Raw genomic sequence first — 16,419 nt, 5'->3', positions numbered from 1 at the left:
TTTGGTTGTTACCCTCTTTCTTTCACATACACATTCTCTTTAATTGACCTCCACTGGTTGTCTTATCCAGGGAAATCTACCTTCTTTTTTTTTCCTACTAGGTTCTTATCATCAGAGTCTTAGTTCAGGGTCTCATCATTTCTCTCCTGGACAATTGCAACAGCCTCCTAATGTGTTTCCTTCCTGAAAATCAGGCCTTTGCCTTATTACTTCTCCAGAGAAATCTTTCCAGGATGTAAATCTGTTCAGATCACTGCTCTAGCTAAGCCATTCCAAAGTCTCTGTAGTACCCACAGGACAAAAATCTCAAATATTTAACATGGCAAATGCTGGTGTCAATAGCCTGTCTAACCTCTGTCTCTATCCCTCTCCCGCAGCGCATATATACTTTCAGACCCAGACGTAACGAAAATACTGAAATGTCCCTAATATGCCTTCCTCTTTTATAATTATGAGCCCTTGGCTATGTAGCTCCACATGTTGACCCTCTCTTGTCTACCAGGTGACACTAATTCACTCCTCCAGCAACACCAGAGCCACCTCCTTTGCGAAGGTTTCCACAATTTCACCCGACCATACATTGCCTTGGTGCTCTTCTGGTAACCAGTCAATACATTTATTATAGTACTTCTTATATTGCTATTTCTCTCTGCTGATATGCCCATTTTTCTCACTGGAGTGGAAGCTGCTCATATAAAAGGACCATAGTATCTTTGCTTTAGAATTCCTGGCAACTAGTACAGAACTTGGGATATTATGGGCCTTGTTGCTTAAATTAGTGAGTACATGAATGGAGAGAAACTATTCTACAAGTGTAAAAAATCTATTAAGCCCGAGAACACAAAAACAGAGAGCTAGTAGGGAGTTTTCCGTTTGCAAATCACATAAATGCAACTTAAATTAGCTTAGGATAAAAGAGGATTTATTGGAAAGACACTGGAATATCTCAGGTAATTGAAAAAAGACTCCGTCAACAGAACAATGAGAAAAAAGTCTGGAAGCAGTTCACCCCATGGAATACCTAAAACAAGGGTTAATTTGCCACCAGTTTCTGTGTGTCTCCTCCGGCCCTGTCTTCTGCATGACCCTGTTCTTTCTCACTGTAAACTTTTTTCCAGTTCAGTAATTCTCATCACTAGCTGCACATTAGAATCACCTGGGGGAGTTTTAAAGAAATATTGACACCTGGGTCCCATCCCAGACCAAGTGGATTAGAATTTCTGGGGGTTGGTGTGCCAAGGCATTTTTTTAAAAGTTCCCAAGGTAATTCTACTGTGCAGATGGGGTGGAGATCTACTGTTCCATGGGGTTGGAAACAAAGTAGCCAGCAGCTCTGGTTTCAGGTCCCACCCTCATAGCTTCCGCCTGAATAAAAATGGATTCACTGTCAGTTCTCATTCAAAAATTCCCAGGGAAGGAATTTTTTGGCTTAGGTTGGGTCTGGTGCCTGTCCCTGGATCCATTGATAATGGTCATGTCTTGGGGGTCAATTAAATATGGCAGCTCATACTGGCTGGTCAGCTGGAGGGTGTACATTTGAAACAGAAATCATTCCAAAGAATGGAGATGATGTTTCTAGAAGGAGGGCATTGAACCTATAAAACGATGTCTAATACATGCATAATAAAATTATATTTACAACAGAATTTAAAGTTCGTTGGGCAACAAACGTTTGCTTGTGGGATAAATGAATAACACATAACAAATGGCAGAGTTTGTTAATATCGTCTACCTTAGGATTTAGATATAAATAATAACTGTTTCACATAAGTAATATAGTTCATATTACTACTACATAATCCTACTAAGCTTTTTTTTTTTTCCTCTCAGTTCTCTAGTATCTATAAACAATGTCAATGTTGTTAAGTTTTGTTTGTTTGCTTGTTCGGTTAATGCTGGTTCAGCTTACTCCTTTGTATACACAGAAACAAACATGGGCCTAATTTCACCGTATGACTCAAAATGTAAAGTCCCAGACCAAGGAAAAAAAAAAAAATGGATGGAGAATGAGAATGAACTCTGAAGCCTGGCATTGGAGCATCTAAGTAATAGTTGGAGTTAACACAAAGGGGAAGACATTTTCACTTGTGTTTAGCCTGTAAAACAAAAAACAAGGACAAGCTAGAGGGAAGGAATTTGCCAGCAGGCAGATCTATACTTGGGCAGAGAAGGTGCCACATTCCAGGGCTGATATTAGAAAAAGCCCAGAGGTGTCTAGACACTCATGTCTGCCCCTAAAAAAACTCCCTGGGGAGTGGGGAACTGAGAAGGGTTTGGAAGACAGACGACAGTATATACTATCTGGTCAACATCTTCAATATTTCATTTTACATTTAAAATTTTATATATGAGAAACAAATGCAGAGATTAAGGAATAAAGAAAAAAATATAAGAATATCTAAAAAGAAATAAAATAAGATAAATTATTTACAAAATAAAAATAATTTTAAATAATACTCAGGGAGCTGTGAATGGTAGTTGCCTCTAAGAAAAAAAATTGGAGGAAGCTTTCACTTTTTGCTTTATTTGTCTCTGTATTTTTACTGTTTTATAATCACTGGGATATTACATCTTTTAAACAAATAAAATATAAATAAAAGTTTTTAAAATAAAAAATACATTATAGCAGGAATGGCAGAGTATAAAATGTTTACACATCTTAAAAGTGAGAGAAATTATCCTGGTTTTTAAAAAAATACCTGATATGGTTGTTATCTTGATGAAATAGAACACATTGATTCTATACTGGTAGGAAAAAGAAAACCCTCTGGGAGAGGGACAGTGAAGAGACCTGATATTGGATACGACTTTGATTTTCTGTGGGAGGAGACCCCAGGAGACAGGAGGAAAGGGCACGTGAACCAGGAGAGGAGGGCATTAAAGGGAGACGTCCGGGGGTGGAATTCCAGCTTGTACATCTTTGTTTTTCCCAAAGCCAGTGGAGTGGCCCTTGTTACCTCCAACCTATCTCAGAAAAATAAAAGCTGTTTAGGTATTTCATGCAGTTTACAAGGAACACTGGATTTCAGTCCCTTGTGTTGAGTTCTCTGGGGATAAAAACAGAAATTTCTCAGTGAAAGGCTGGCACGTTAGAAATTCATTCTTGCCTCCTTTCTTATGGCTCTCTCCTGGACATGGGCATAGGGTAAGATAGACTGTTATTATTTCTCCTGTAATGCAGGAGATCCACTGTGGGAATTTAAATTCTACTGTGTATTTTTAAAATGATTATTAAAAGGCATTCAGGTACAGCAGGCCTTGTGCTTCTTTTATAAAAGTTTAAGCAAATAAGCAAACAAACGACCGGGCTGTTGTTATTTAACCTGTGTCCCCAAGGCCCAATACTTCCTTTGAGTACATACATATGAGCTCCTTAGCTTCAAGGGAATCATGACTCACAGCCGAGGGCAGAATTTGGCCCTTTGAATTCCTGCGATGGGGCTTTCAGAAAAAAAAAAGAAAAAACACAAATAAGGGGGGTTGGGGGACGGGGGATCTTGAATTTTATTCAAGCCTAAGCTACTGAGGTCTGTAAGTCCTTGTGTCTGCTTAGTCATCTAGCCCAAGAAGGTGCTTCTTGCCCACCTCCACCCAAGTGGAAACCATATTGTTTAAAGTTCCATATCTGATGCAGATGATTTAGCAAACACCTTCCCACAGATATTTTTAAGATACTTGTCTCCTTCTTTATGAGTAAAGTTTTCTTTCCAGCTGCTCTCCTTTTTGTCAGAGTGCCAGTGCGACTTCCAGTATTGTTCTGCTTAGGTTGCTGGGAGGCAAATGAGAGGCAGGGGAAATACAGTCCTGGGAGAGGAAGAAGGGGTCAGGGGGCAAGTAAAGCCTGGAGAGGGAGGAGATGGACTTAGAAAACCTGGAGGAAAACAGTGGAAAGAGAGATAAAGCAAGAACATTAAGGAGAAGGGCTTACAGAGATAAGGCGTTCAGGGGAGAAACTTGAATGCAGAAAAACAAGAATGAAAAAATATATAGATGACTAGAGTAAACACAAAAAAAGGAAAATTGTTTCATTGCATTTTAGAAAAAAAAAGGTATTACAAGATCTGTTTCCCCTCTAACCTTCTCTTGAGCAATTTTTATTGACTCTTGTTTGGCAATGTTACAACATGTTAACAAATATGGTCATCAGCTTCATGTTTTTTCTGGATCCAAATGTTTTATTTTCCATGTTTGTTCTAATAATATAATAAAGAAGGGTTGAGTAGAAGGAGAAATGTTATAAAAATTAATTCTCATTTGCTTTAAAGTACTTTATACCAGTTATAACTAAATCTACCATTTCATAATAATCATTAAAGAGTATTAAGCTACAGTTACTACATTTTCAAGATCTGGGCTTTCAGATTTAAAATAGGCACTCTTCTTCAAAACAACCCCATCAAAATACAGTTTATTCATTTATTCATTCATCTAACTAATATTTATTCTTTGTTCTAAATATTAGAAATACAAAGTAGAAAAAGACAGCAAGAAGTTTACAATTTAGGGAGAGGAGAAAAATCAATCCATGTTGGAGCAGATGATACTTGAGGTAGATGTGTAAGAATGATAAAAGTTGGTATTACAAAGAAGGATGTAAAGATAGGAAAAGTAGGGAAGGTGAGACAGATATTCCAAGAAGAAGAAATTAAGTGTGTAAACACAGGGAAGATGAGATGGAAGAGAGGGTGGGAGAATGAAGCTGAGAGATAAACAGGACAAAAACTAAGAAACGCTTATTGTACTAAATCAAGGTACCCATCACTAATACTATTGAATGATATAGAAACCTTAACCCCATCATCTTCTTCACTGTGACTACTACTATTATGATGAGAGAGATGTAAGCATGTTTATATGGAAAGAGTAAGTAGAATTGGAGGGACTAGAGATTCAGTAACGGAGAGAATGACGGTTGGAACAAAATTCCTCATAATAAAAAGGGAAATATGTATTTTGCCAACATCCTGTATGAGTCTTGGGGGCCCAGTTCATGTTGCATTCTTCATAAATTTAGCCACCTGGAGTACAACTCTAGGAGGCACCATTTATATAGACCACAACATGAAAGGGACCTCCGGAGTAGTGCATGGCTGGCAACCCTGAAAATGCGAAGCATGCGTGGAGGAATTGCCCATTGCATTCATGCCCTCTTCTCTGAGTGACAATGTAAACTGCCTCTAATCCACTGAGGCTCTTTACACTGAAATCAAGGTTAACTGTAGGTACCCACACTCCTATTTGAACAACTACAATCAAGAGAGAAATATAGCTAAGTATTCCGTTTTGCCAACCCGATTCTCTTCTAATTGTCATTCAACACATATTTATTGAGCACTTCTTATGCCTCACTAAATGCTAGGCTAGGCTTTGAGAAATGCAAAAAGATGCTAAGCAATCAGTAGCTTCTGGTGGATTATAATCTGGTTTGAGAGACAAGACATATCTACTCACACAAAGCTGTTAGGAGATGCTGCAAAATAATACCTGAGAGAAACAAATTTTAAAAATTAAAAGCGTTTCATATAATTTAGAGAAAAAGAAATTTAAGGTCATCTTGTTTATTAGTTTTCAAACTATGCTTTCTGGAACCCTGCGAACTGTGACAATGCTTCAGGAATTCTACAAAGATCAGTGTATTCTCTGCCAGACACTGACTATTTAAATTGATCCAGAAGAATTACCAAGACAATGTGTGTGATAACAAAATATTAGAAACAACCTAAATGTCTCTCAACAGGGGCCTGTCTAAATGAATTGTGGGGCCTTCATACAATGGAATATTAAATAGCTGTTTTTTAAAGGAAAAATGAATCTGTGTGTGTTGTTAGAGAAATACCTTTTAAGATCTATAATTAAGGGGAAAATGTAAGCTGCAAAAAATATGCATAGCATAATCTCATGTAAAACAAAGTGGATGTGTGTGTATTACATGGGCATGTGTGTTTGTATGTGGCTTATATACACATTAATTATTATTTCTGGAAGGATACAATTTCTGGAAAGTGTTTTTCTCTTGGTAGTGGGACTAGAAGTGGTATAGGGAAGAAATGGAAAATTACTGATCTAGTCTAACCTCTCATTTTATTGTTAGATAACTGAGATTCAGGAATAATATGACTGACTTACCCTAAGCTGTGTGGCTAGCATTAGCCAAAAACCTGAAACACAAACCCAGTCCCTTGCTTTTTTTACTGAGATTACAGGCCAGGCCACCACCCACTAATTTTGTATTTTATAGAGGCGGGGTTTCACCATGTTGGCCAGGCTGGCAGTTTCTTAGTCTCTTGTTTGTTTCTCTTCATACCTCAGGGAAAGATCACAACGGATAGAACTCTTTGCAGAAGCAGTTGATCTTTCTTGCTTCTGTCTTCCACAATGCCTGCCATCCATTTTCCTTACAACAGATCACCTCTCACTCTCTTTCTCCCTATCCTGTCACAGCTGTCATTTCTCTTTACCTAATATGCAAACATGTTTCACTCATCAATCAATCGTTTTCAAAACTTCTATTAATGGTTGTACTGAATAGGATTAATTACTCCTCGAAGGACAGAGACTATACCCATCTCAGGCAATAGGACAGCCCCTGGGAGACACACTCAGTGAACAGTGGTTCAGCTGAAATGCTTGTTGACTTCATAGGTTTTCTGGGGGGCAGTTGTCCCCACACTTGTAAATAGGAATAATTACTTGAGTCTCTCATCTTAGTCTGGTTTGCTGTGAGAAAAGAATGTCATAATGGATGTAAAGGCATTAAATAGTTCTGAACCACTTTAAGGGAGGAGTATATTTCAGTGAAGTCAAAATCTAGGCTTTGTCCCTTGCTAGTGTGTGACCTTAGACAAATCGTGTGCTTCAGCCTCTGTAATTATGTTTCTTTATCTGTTCAATGAGAAGAAGAATAACACCTAACTCCTGGGGTTATTATCAGGTATAAATAAGATATGAATGTAAAGTGCTTATAGCTCAGTGTTTGGCATACAAAACATTCATAGTTGTTACTGTTTTTCTTGCTATATTTTCAAATAAAATCTTCATGTGTGTTCAGGTCTATTGGTGGTAGGTCACTTTAGCACTCTCTTATTTTAGCCAAATTAGTATAATTGCAGATTCTCCTTGGAACTTTGAGCAAACCAAGAAATCCATTTTATATCAAGAAATCAAGCTGTCACTTCTGTTCATTTGTACACTTTTTTTTTTTGAGACGAAGTCTCGTTCTTGTCTCCCAGGCTGGAGTGCAGTAGCGCAATCTCGGCTCACTGCAACCTCTGCCTCCCGGATTCAAGTGATTCTCCTGCCTCAGCCTCCCCGAGTAGCTGGGATTACAGATGCCTGCCACCAAGCCCAGCTAATTTTTGTATTTTTATTACAGATGGGGTTTCACCATGTTGGTCAGGCTGGTCTCAAATTCCTGGCCTCAGGTGATCCAGCCACCTCGGTGTCCCAAATTGCTGGGATTATAAGCCTGAGCCACCGTGCCCGGCCCCACTTTTTTTTTTTTTTTCAATTGAGCAACTACCATGTGCAAGGCTCTGGGCTAAGTATTGGGGCACAGGGATGAAAATGACACAGTCCCTGTGCTCAAGGTTCTTACAGTCCAGTGGGCTGTCCTGTCATTCTCAATCTCAAGAGACAGTTCTTGGCGCATGAGAAACTAATCGCATTCATTGTATTTATAGGGTAAAGTGTGGGCAGTGGCAGAATAACTGATTTGCAGGCTGGAGAGGTAGAGCAAATCACAGCTCAGGTGTTCTCAAACTTTTTGGTCTCAGGATCCTTTTATATTCTTAAAAGGTATTGAGGATCCTAACAAGCTTTTAAAAATATACATTATAGCTATTGTTAATTGTATTTGAAATTAAAGCAGAGAAATTTGGAAAATATTTGTTTAAAATTAAGAATAAACATGCTAACATAAATAATATTTTTTGGAAAAATAATTATATGGTTATGGTATAGAATAGACGATTACTTCCTGAGTGTTAACTTACCTTTGGAGAAAGAGAAAGTGAAAATGAGCTATTCCACGATGGTGAACAGGTTCTTACAACAGTGGTTTAAGAATGCTCATCTATGACGCATGGTTCAGTCAGACATATGCCCACGTGTGGCTTAGGATCTTGAGGCCATCAACTTTATCCCAATCTCCGTCTGCCCTTTTTTCTCTGCCCTTGAGAACTGCCTGTCCAAGGATGTTCCTCGGTGATAAAGGTTGAATGTTGTGCAACGGGGAAAGGACTGCTTGCAAACTCTGACGTTTGGGTTCTCCAGCCAAAGACCTTGGACAGGCATCATTAGGAGCAATAAATAAATGCAGCGTCAGGACAGAGAGAGCGTGGACTTGCACCATCAGGAACAAAAGAGGAATTAACTTCCTGAAACTCCACTGTTTGTTTGTTTGTTTTTCAGATGGGGTCTCACTCTGTTGCTCAGGCTGGAGTGTGGTGGCACAATCATGGATCACTGCAGCCTCGACCTCCCCAGGCTCAGGTGATCCTCCTACCTCAGCCTCCCGAGTAGCTGGGACTATGGGCATATGCCACCATGCCCAGCTAATTGTTGTATTTTTATTTTTATTTTTTATAAAGACGGGGTCTCACTGTGTCACCCAGGCTGGTCTAGAACTCCTGCCCTCAAGCCAAATCTCCTTTCTGAAATATATTTTCTTCTATATTTCCCAATGTCTGTGTAGAGTATCATCGTTTTCCCAGCCACCAAGGATAGAAAATGTGGTCATCTTTGATTTTTTTGGTTCTCCTCTATCTGCCAATTCTGCTTTAACAAAAAGCCTGAACTCAGCAAGGTAGAAACAAGTAATGATTTTGCAGCTCCCCATCACTGTTTTCAATTGTGTGCTGTTTAATTTCCTTTCTCTGTTCCTTAATACATCTTCAGCAGATCACAGAGCTTGTAGTTACTTTCTGTAGTCCAGATTAAGACTCATGTTCGTTTATTTAAAAGTCTAGTCCAGGTAAAATCAAATCTTTTTTTTTGTTTCCAGTTCAAAGCGTGTGACCTTATTCCATTGTGCAGGTTCCCTCCAGATCTGCAGTGACCTGAATTGGAGGCCCATCCCAGGTCAGGGGTCCCCCACTGTGGCTTACGAGTGGAGTCTTAGGATTTCACTGACCCATAGATTGTGGTATGTCTCCTCTTCATCCTTTCCCATGTGGAAGTGTTTGGTGAGGTTATCTTGCTCCTATTCCGTCATTGCATATTGGTTGTGAAGGGGGTTAATAGCTTGTTATTTAATTTACAGTTATTTGGATCAAAATGAACCACTATCCAGACCTAATCCAGAGACTATCACAAGATCCTGAACTATAAGCCTAGTCCCATGAGTAAATAGGAGTTTGGGATTATCTCTTTTGAGGAAAGAGTGAATAAATTGTGCAAAAGTAGGGAGTAGTAATATGTGACCAAGAGGGCAGATGGTGACAGACTGCATTCTTGTTCAGAATGTTTGTTACTCCTCCCTAAGGGGAACTAAACGTCCCTCCCCTGTGGACATCAGGCTTGCCCATGTGACTAACTTTGGCTAACAAAATGAGGGCAAAAGTGATAACTTTCCACTTCCCAGCAGAAGCTTTAAGGGGCTTTCCCTTCTGTCATGCCCTAGCAGTGTCCACGATGGAGTAGTTCCTTCACCCTGGACTCCAGAGTGAAGAGAACTCCAGATAGCCCCAGCAGACCTGCAGCCGACATGCAATGTGAACAAGGAATAACCTTTGTTTTCATAAATCACTAAGACTTGAGGGCTTTTTGTTACCACAGAATAACCTAGCCTAAGATTGCTATAAATTCTTAAATTGTTTTGCATGCCTCGTGTTTTCCTCTCCTCCTCAGCCTTTGCTCATACAAGACTGCATGGTTAAAGCTAGCTGGGCTTTGCTTCTAATCCTGACTCTACCATTTTTTACCTGTGTTACCTTGGGTAAGTCACTTGCTCTCTCATCAGTTCATCTTAAAAATAAAGCAAATGGGCCGGGCGCGGTGGCTCACGCTTGTAATCCCAGCACTTTGGGAGGCCGAGGCGGGCGGATCATGAGGTCAGGAGATCGAGACCACAGTGAAACCCCGTCTCTACTAAAAATACAAAAAAAATTAGCCGGGCGTGGTGGCGGGCGCCTGTAGTCCCAGCTACTCGGAGAGGCTGAGGCAGGAGAATGGCGTGAACCCGGGAGGCGGAGCTTGCAGTGAGCCGAGATTGCGCCACTGCACTCCAGCCTGGGCGACAGAGCGAGACTCCGTCTCACAAAAAAAAAAAATAATAAAATAAAGCAAATGGTACTAGGATATGAATGCCTAGCATAATATAAGCACTTGATAAAAGTTAGTTTTCTACTCAATTTTGTTCCTCACAGGAGAGGTTGGTAGGAAGGACTAGTTATTTACTTGAATTTTTGTTCTTGTTGTTCAGTAATTTCCCAGTAATACTTCTAGCTCCTATTTCTTACTTCAAAGATTTAAGAAATCTGAAAAAGATCCTTACATACGTTCTATTCTCCTCTAGTAGGAGACTTAACTTACGTTATTTTCTTCGTCTACTTCTGAAATCTCTATGTACTGTATTTACAATTTCATAATTTACTAATGTTATGGACTTTTGTCTTCATGCCTCATCCTCATCTTCATATGCCTTACTATTTATTTTTTGAGATGGAGTTTTGCTCTTGTTACCTAGGCTGCAGTGCAATGGCGTGATCTCGGCTCACTGCAAGCTCCGCCTCCGGGGTTCAAGTGATTCTCCTGCCTCAGCCTCCTGAGTAGGTAGGACTACAGCCACGCGCCACCCACGCCCAGCTGATTTTTTTGTGTTTTTAGTAGAGATGGGGTTTCACCATGTTAGCCAGGCTGGTCTCGAACTTCTGACCTCAGGTGATCCGCCTGCCTCGGCCTCCCAAAGTGCTGGGATTACAGGCGTGAGCCCCTGCCCCCAGACACCATACCCTTAACTTTTGTGAGGACAGGGACTATATCTTATTCATCTTTATGACTGTTTAGGACTTAGCTCACCATTATGTATGACAGTTAATAGATGAAATATTTACCCTTTTCTAGATAACAAAATGATGAAATTATTTTTCAAGCTATCCTAATGAAGGGAATTTTACATAAATATGTGCCCCACTGATCTATCATAATCAGAGGTTTACGCCTTAATCTTCCAAAGACAGACCTGCTTAGAAGAGGCCTGACCAGTAGTCCCCTTTGACAAATTGGAATGGTCTGAAATGAGGCATGCAGAGCTAAAGATCTCATTTAAAATATTTTCCCAGGGTTAGAAAATATCATTTGGAAACTTGAAAGCCAAAGGCTCTGTTTTTAAAAAATAAATTAAAAATTTGGAATTGTATGTTGTCTTTGTTTTTAGCAAAACTCTAGTTCCTAGCTGACTTCTGTTTGTTTGTTTTCTCTGGGAACCAAGTAGCCGCACTACACCCAAGCATGTATCATTTCACGACAATGACTCAGAAAGCAGTGCAGATGTCATGGCTTACCTAGTCCCTAAAAAATGCCTACCATGCAGGAAATGAAATAAGGTTCTTGGACTCAGCAGAAATGGGGTGAGGATAGAGAGGCTGCTTTGAATTTGTGGGCTTTCCCGGACTGCGTTGGAAACATCTCATGCAAATCCAAACAGTATCTGGGTCACAGATAGTTTTTGACCAGTAATTTCTGAATATACTTCTGGTCTTCTAGTATACTTAGAGGTAGGAGGTCTATTTGGAAAAATAAAACAATTTGAATAATTTAGATAGTTTGATACATTTCTACCAATGAGGATCTTTTTCTTTTTCATAACAGTCTGCCATTCCTGGAACCATTTCCAAGGCCTAAAATTTTATTATACCAAACAACAGATAGAATCCAGTCATCTAGTGCTTCTACCAACAACTTAAATATGCATGATCCGTTGTTTCTGAGTATGGCTTTTTTGTGGCTCTCTCTCTATATATAAATTTAGTCCAGCTTTTTAACCAAGAGACAGCTTGCTAGAAACATGAATTGTATCATTGTATTTGACTAAACATTTAGTCTGTAACTCTTATTACTTTAGAAGCCTGTCAGATGCTATTTGGAAACTTTCTCTTTAGTCTTGGTTATAATAAACCAAAAGTACCTAGAATTCTATGGGACATAGACTGTCAGGAAATGTTGAGTGTATCATTTTTGGGGAAAAGCAGACACTTTTACAAGAAGATTTCAATATGCAAATAAGAAAAGATTTAAGAATATGCAAATAGAAAAACATTTAAGAATGAGGAAGGATTTAAGAAGAATAGAACCATCAAGATGTAAAGCAAATCATTTCGTACTTACTTTGAGATCCAGGCTTGTATACTATTCTAAAATGGGGGCTGTTACATTTCTGCCATGACAGAGAAGTTTTTGGGGGGAAATCCCAATGATGACCACAGCCTAAAAATGCACAGCTTAGAGGGGAGTTTCCAGTGGACTTGGTCTTTAGCCAAGCCCCAGGTCATTCATTCAAAGTGCCCCTGCAGTATAACTAAATGCTTGTCCTGGTCTAGCATCAGCATTTATGCATAGATAATAGGAGTTAGTACTAAGAATCCTCAGGGGGAGAGATGCACTGTGAAGATGTGAGCTGTGTTACATTCAAGGACGTCAGCTAGCACATTGTTGAAGACGATCAGCCCTGACTGTATCTGTGTGTCAGTGTTATGGCTTGCTCAGTTAGGACTCCTGTGAAAACCAGCAACAACAAACGACTACGACATTACTCAGCAAAAAATATAGTTTTGTCTCTTTTCCTAATTTGTGGTGAAGGCAAAGAACCCTCAGTAGGCATCTTTTATTTAAGCAATAGACAAACAGAAAGAAAAAAAAAAGCATTTTAGACTATCCATCATGGCATTTGAATATTGAGTATTTTACTGACATTTCAGTTCCCACCATCACACTCTAAACAGTGTAAGAATGTTTCATTCGGCAACAAGAAGGAGACAGTGGAGCAAGAATAGAGTTTGGAGTCTCATAGACTTCAGCATAAACGCTGCCTCTGTCGTGGGACAAGTCATTTAAACTTACTGAGTTTCAGTTTCTTCTCTTGCAGTTATTGTCAGATTGAATGATCTGGATTAGAGAACTAAACCATGCTTCTTGCAGATACGGACCATGACCCATTCTTCTTGGTATTCCTGGTGCTTGGCAAACAGTGTTTATTGATTGAATGAATGAATGAACAAATGATATACTGATGCATTAGCAAGTACGAGCCTGGCTCAATAAATGTAAGTGGTCAGTAAATGTTCATTTCCTCTGGGTAAAGTAGCTGTGGGATTATCCTCAGAGTCAGTCTGGGGCGTTAACAACTCCCTCCTTTTATACCAGGATTTGAATTTTGGCCTACACCAGGACTTGAATTTTGATGAGGATAAGTGGGGATACATTGCCAACTGCAGGAATTACATTTATTGGTCCACTTCCAAAAAGAGTGAAATGGAGAAAACATGTCGGGAAGAACAAACCTGATCTTGACAAAATCTTTTGCGTGGGTGAAATGTCACTTTGCTTGCATGAATTCTGCAGTTCAGCCATGGGGATACAATTGAGTTCTTTTAGTAATTATTTATTCTTTTAGATGAATGCCTAATCTTTTTGGAGAATTTAGTCAAGGTAAACACACCTCAAAACATTCTTCTGAGTTAGACTCTTATTTACCTCATTTTTCATAAGAAAAGTCTGAACAGATTGTTAAATTGAAGTCACATATGTGTCATTCAATATTTTAGCAATTTATACATTGTGTAGTTTTTTATTTTATTATTTATTTTTTATTTTGAGATGGAGTCTCGCTCTGTTACCCGGGTTGGAATGCAGTAGGCGCGAACTTGGCTCACTGCAACCTCCGCCTCTCAGGTTCAAGCGATTCTCCTGCCTCGGCCTCCTGAGTTGCTGGGATGACAGGTGCCCGCCACCTCACTCGGCTAATTTTTGTACTTTATAGTAGAGACAGGGTTTCACCATGTTGGCTAGGCTGGTCTCAAACTCCTGACCTCAAGTGATCCTCCTGCCTTGGCCTCCCAAAGGGCTGAAATTATAGGCATGAGCCACCACACCGGGTCAACATTGTATAATTTAAATAAATACTTAAAGAAACATTTCCATATATATATTGTGTTATAAATAATGAGCCTTATTATATTGTTGTTGTTGCACTGTAAAAGATACCATTATTATAACTGAAGCCGTGTGGGGCTTTTTTTTTTTTTCTAGTCAATAGAAACACTGACATAACACTTCCAATGCACATCAGAATTACTTTGAATATTTGCTTATAAGTTATTGAAAGAATAAGAGTGTAGACTGTATCATAAAAATGATATAAAAAGAAATGAATGCATGAATTAAATTCCAGTTAAAGAAGATTTCTTTTCAAATAATCAGCACAGGAAAGGATGAGCTAATGTCATTTTCCTGAAGTTACTTTCATCCTTGAAGACACACCTTGTGTTAGCAATCTGAGGGCTTGCTTTTTAGCAAGTCAAGACGTCACTGGAGTAATCATAAATCTTCACATATAATGGAAATTTTGAGTTAATTGGCAGTACAAATTCTTGGTGTGATAACTCAGGGTTGGCATTGATGAGTATGACTTTTTCAAGACCGACAAGCAAAGACCATAAGAATGAATTGTATACCCAAGATATAAACCCTTGTGCTTTGACTACAAAATTCAAATGTTACTGAATTCCCAGAAAGTTTCTGAAGGAACCTAATGGGAAGTGGAGGTAGATTGAAAAGGGGAGAAAGGGGACCACACTTTTTTTTTTTTGGAGACTGAGTCTTGCTCTGTCGCCCAGGCTGGGGTGCAGTGGTGCAATCTTGGCTCACTGCAACCTCTGCCTCCTGGGTTCCAGCGATTCTCCTGCCTCAGCCTCCTCAGTAGCTGGGATTACAGGTGCACACTGCCGCATGAGGCAAATTTTCTGTATTTTTAGTAGAGACGGGGTTTCACTATGTTGATCAGGATAATCTCAAACTCCTGAGCTCAGGCCATCCACCTGGCTTGGCCTCCCAAAGTGCTGGGATTACCGGCGTGAGCCACCGCACCTGGCCTACACTTTTTAATTTGACTACTAAACCTCAAATTCAGCAGGAAAATGTTAATTATTTTGAGGGAAATAGTGACAAAGAGCAAGGTTATAGCCCTTTCCTGTGGAGAGGCCAACGGGCAGCTACAAAGAATCAGCTTCTTTTCCTCATATTGAGAAAACTCTAAATGACCATTTCAGCTCCCCCTGTAGGATCAGCTGTAGACTCAAATGCAACCAAATTGCAGACCAGTTTCTCCTTCCACCTATTCTCTCCCTCCTTCCCTCCTTCCTTCCTTCCTTCCTTCCTTCCTTCCTTCCTTCCTTCCTTCCTCCCTCCCTCCCTCCCTCCCTCCCTTCCTTCCTTCCATGCAGGTCTGTCTCCTGAAATCACATCCCAGTGAACATTTTGCACACCACTCTCAGACTCAGAGTCTATTCCTAGATAATCGAATTTAAGCTAGCTACGACTGATTATAACTATTGTTACTTCTTGGAGACATTTGATGTTATGCCTTACCCATCAGACCCCGAAGCATCCAAGTTATTCTGAACCGACAGAGGGTCCTGTGGAGTCAGCACTTCATCCTCTCGGCCCTGGCTCTGTCCATTCTCGACTTCTTCCCCTTTCCCATAGCTCAGTCCTCAGGTTCTGTGGATTGAAAGCGGAGTCTGCTGTATTCAATACTCTAATGAGACACAATTGCTTGTTAACACCAAATCCCACTGTAGTGCAATGGTTTGCAGCTTTAGTGTTCCCAGACACTTTGGATTTGAGAATATTTGGTGGCTCACTCAGAGAGATTCCTTTGCATCTATAAATATAACCTTTAATAACCTGTCAGTGTCACGTCACTGGTTGCATAGAGTTGTTTGTTGTGTTTTCAGGATTCTTGAAAATATTTCCAAGGCAAGGTCCTTGAGTGTTTCAGAAAATATGTAACTTTCAGAGATTACAGGCTGCTCTCATGCTGCTTTTGAAACTTTATCTGTTGCTTACCTAGTGCTCTGCACTGCAATATGTAACCTACCTAGCTCAATATTTCTTCTGGAATATATAGTAAAATCAGCAACATCATTTATTGTAGCAAAAATAAAAATGACCCATTGATCATTGAATTTGGTAGCACACAATCAAAAGATGTGATGGCCGGGCGCAGTGGCTTCGGCCTGTAATCCCAGCACTTTGGGAGGCTGAGGTGGGTGGATCACAAGGACAGGAGTTTGAGACCAGCCTCACCAACATGGAGAAACCCCATCTCTACTAAAAACACAAAAATTAGCCAGGTGTGGTGGTACACACCTGTAATCCCAGCTACTCAGGAGGCAGAGATCAGGTCATTGCACCCCAGCCTGG

General features: G+C 39.9%; 1 protein-coding gene across 1 annotated transcript in view; it reads right to left on the bottom strand.

The window, feature by feature from the left end:
* GTDC1 (glycosyltransferase like domain containing 1) overlaps positions 1 to 15,640 on the bottom strand; it is a 421,645-nt gene extending 406,005 nt beyond the window's left edge. Inside the window, exon 1 of the mRNA XM_058434258.1 lies at positions 15,583 to 15,640. The gene's annotated coding sequence lies outside the window, so the exon portion shown is untranslated. The remainder of the gene's footprint in view (positions 1 to 15,582) is intronic.
* Between the last annotated feature and the right edge of the window lie 779 nt (positions 15,641 to 16,419).

This window comes from Hylobates moloch, unplaced genomic scaffold, assembly GCF_009828535.3.
Source record: "Hylobates moloch isolate HMO894 unplaced genomic scaffold, HMol_V3 SCAFFOLD_24, whole genome shotgun sequence".
Lineage (NCBI taxonomy): Eukaryota > Metazoa > Chordata > Mammalia > Primates > Hylobatidae > Hylobates > Hylobates moloch.
Note: the sequence above shows the minus strand (reverse complement) of the source record. Positions and strands in the feature narration are given on the sequence as shown.